The 3827-nt window shown below is 43.3% G+C and overlaps 1 pseudogene; it reads left to right on the plus strand.

Moving 5' to 3' along the window:
* The first annotated feature begins 2441 nt into the window (after positions 1-2441).
* LOC102872306 lies at positions 2442-3567 on the plus strand (annotated as a pseudogene).
* Positions 3568-3827: the final 260 nt, after the last annotated feature.

The following is a 3827-nucleotide window of genomic DNA, read 5'->3' on the forward strand; positions in this document are numbered from 1 at the left end:
CACTTGTTATGCATCAGAGAGTTGGACAATGACCAAGGAGGATAGCAGGAGAATTGATGCCTTTGAGCTGTGGTGCTGGAGAAGAGTATTGAGAGTACCACGGACTGCTAGGAAAACAAATATATTCATCCTGAAAGGGTTAAACCGGGTGGCTCCTTGGAGGCAAGAATTCTGAGGCTCCGTCAAACATACTTTGGACATGTTGTAAGGAGAGACCAGTCCTTGGAGAAGGACATCATGCTTGGAAGGATGGAGGGACAGTGCAGGAGGGGAAGGCCCTCTATGAGGTGGAGTGATTCAGTGACTGGGGTAATCGGGATGGGGGTGTCAGAGACAGTGTGATTGGCACAGGACAGAGCAGAGTTTTGGGCTGTTGTACACAGGGTCGCTGTGAGTCACAAGCAACTCCACGACATAGAACAACAACAACAACATGAGTCATGCTCAACTCAAAGGCAATCAACAACAACAACAACACACATTGTTTTGTTTGTTTTACACAGATTGATAACATCTATAGACGAAATCTTTGAAGAAGCTCAATATCAATAACAGTCAAAACCAGGCCAGGTGCTGACTGTGGGACAGACCATAAATTACTCATGTGCAACTTCAAGTTGAGGCTGAAGAAAATGAAAATAAGTCCATGGAATCAAAAATATGACCTTGAGTCTATCCCACTTGAATTTCAGAATCATTTTAAGAATAGGTTTGAAGTGTAGAACACCAATGATTGAAGACCAGATAAGTTGTGAGATGACAGCAAGGATCTCACCCTTGAGGGAGCAAAAAGTCATTCCAAAGACAAAGGAAGAAAAAACTGAAATGGATATGAGAAGAGACACTGAAAATTGTCCTAGAACATTGAAAAGCCATAACAAAGGGAAGAGATGCTGAAGTAAAAGAATGGAACAGAAGATTTCAAAGGGTAGCTAGAGAAGGCAAAGCAAACTTTCATAAGAAAATATGCAGAGACCTAGAATTGAAGAATACAAAGGGAAGAATTATTTGGCATTTCTCAAGCTCAACTGAAAAAACAAATTCTAACCTTCAGTTGCAATACTGAGAGATATTATTGGCAAATCTTCAATGATCCAGGAGGCATCAAATGAAGATGAAATACACAGAATCACAGAAACAAAATGAACTGGCCGACACCGAAATATTTCAAGAAGCATTATATGATCAAGAGCCAATGGAAATGAAGGAAGAAGTTCAAGCTGCACTGAAGGCATTGGCAAAAACAAGTCCCCAGGAATCTATGGTATAACAATTGACATGTTTCCTATGGTAGGAAATTTGAAAGACAGCTGCTTGGATGACTGCCTGGAAGAGATCCATACAGAATGTGGATGTTATTGAAAGTATCACTAATATCACATGTAAACAAAATACTGATGAAGACCATTAAAAAAATGGCTAGAACTGAGGGGAGGGTTGGGAGGTGAGAAAAGTGCAACAATGAATGAATGGAAATCCAAAGTCTGTAAATTTTCATTGAAATTAATAATAAAATTTTTTTTACAAAAGTGGCTAGAACAGTTCATAGATAAGGAACTGCCAGAAGTTCAAGTAGGGTTAATAAAGAGGCTGTGGCACCAGGGATATCATTGCTAATGTCAGATGGATCTTGGCTGACAGCTGAGAACAACAGAAGAATGCCTATTTGTGCTCTATTAACTATGCAAAGGCACTTGACTGTGTAAATGGTAACAAGATATGACTGACATTGAGAAGAATGAGAATCCCAGAGGACTTAATTGTGTTGATGCAAAACCTATATCTAGACCAATAAGCTGTTGTGTGAACAGAGTGAGGGAATACTACATAGTGTAAAATCAAGAAAGGTGTTCATCAGGATTGTATTCTTTCTTCATATCTATTCAATCTATGTACTGAGCAAATTATGTGAGAAGCTGGATTCTGTGAAGAAGAATGTGACATCAAGATTGATGGAAGACTCATCAATTGCCTTTGGTGTACACATGACACAACCTTGCTTGCTGAAAGTGAGGAGGACTTGGAACCCTGGTTGCAGAAGATCAAAACTACAGCTTTTCAATATGGATTGCATTTCAGTGTCAAGAAGACAAAATTCCCCAGCAACAACAGCAAAGTTCAACAGAGTATCAAACAGTAATTGCTGGAGAGGTTGTGAAGAAATTGGAACACTTATTTACTGCTGGTGGGAGAGCAAAATGGTTCAATCACTTTGGAAGGTGGTTTGGCACTTTCTCAAAAAGTTGGAAATAGAAATATCATTTAACCCAGCAATCTCAATGCTGGGAATATACACTAAAGAAACCACCATCCAAACAGATGCATGCATACCCATTTTTTTTTGCTACATTATTCACAATAGCAAGGGCTGGAAAACGCTCTAGCATCACACAGGAAGTTCTCTGCTCCCAGGCACAGTTCCTGGGCTTCCTGCCTCACAGCCTGTAGGAAAGTGAAGAACATCCCCAAGGATGATGCCCCTAAGCCGTGCACCTCATGGCCTTTCTGGGCTACAAGGCTGGCATGACCCATGGCATGCTGGAGGTGGACAGGCCGAGGTTCAAGGTGAACAAGAAGGAGTGGAAGAGGCAGTGACGATTGTGGAGACGCCACCACCCCCTTGGTGATTGTGGGCATCAAGGATTTCGTGGAAAACCCTTGCTGCCTCTGCACATTCAAAACTGTCTTTGCGGAACACACCAGTGATGAGTGCAAACGGCGCTTCTACAAGAACTGGCATGAGTATAAGAAGGCTTTCACCACTGCAAGAAATAGCAGGATGAGGATGGCAAGAAGCTGTTAGAAAAGGCTTTCAGCAGCATGAAGAAGTACTACCAGGTCATCCTGGTCATCTGCTACACCCAAATTTGCCTGCTTCCCCTGCGCCAGAAGAAGGCTCACCTGATGGATATCCAGGTGACAGGGAGCATGGTGACTAAGAGACTGGGCCCATGAGAACCTGGAGCAGTAGGTGCCAGTAAGCCAGGTGTTCGGCCAGGATGAGATGATCAATGTCATCGTAGTGACCAAGGGAAAGGGCCACGAAGGGGTCAACAGCTGCTGGCACACTAAGAAGCTACCCCGAGACCCACCAAGGACTGTGTAAAGTCGCTTGTACTGGGACCTGGCATCCTACCTGAGGGGCCTTCTCTGTGGCCTGTGCTGGGTAGAAGGGCTATCGTCACTGCATGGAGATCACCAAGATCTACAAGATTGGCCAAGCCTACCTTATCAAGGATGGCGAGCTGATCAAAAACAATGCCTCCCTCGACAATGATCTTTCAGACAAGAACATCAATCCTCAGGGTGGCTTTGTTCACTATGGGGAAATGACCAATGATTTTTGTCGTGCTGAAAGGCTGCATGGTGGTGACCAAGAAGCATGTGCTGAGTCTCCGCAAATTCTTGCTGGTGCAGACCAAACTGCTGAGCTGTGGAAAGATTGATTGCAAGGTCATTGACAACACCTCCAAGTTTGGCCATGGCCACTTCCAGACAATGGAGGAGAAGAAGGTCTTCATGGGACCACTTAAGAAAGACCACATAGCAGAAGAAGAAGGTGCCTAATCTCAAGACTAGCTGATGTGGTCACAATAAAAAATTATTTCCCAGTGGGGGAAGCAAGGTATGGAAAGAACTCAAGTGCCCATTAACAAATGAGTAGATAGAAAAAGGATGGTATATTCACATAATGCAGCACTGAAAAATAGTGAACCTGTAAAACACTACATATGAGCGGCCTAGAGCAGAGGGTCAAGGACTGCAGCCTTCAGTATGGACTGAGGCTCAATGTCAAGAAGACAAAAATTCTCACTACTGGACCAATC

This window comes from Elephantulus edwardii, unplaced genomic scaffold (genome assembly GCF_000299155.1).
Source record: "Elephantulus edwardii isolate Elephantulus edwardi_28Jun2011 unplaced genomic scaffold, EleEdw1.0 scaffold01426, whole genome shotgun sequence".
Classification (NCBI taxonomy): domain Eukaryota; kingdom Metazoa; phylum Chordata; class Mammalia; order Macroscelidea; family Macroscelididae; genus Elephantulus; species Elephantulus edwardii.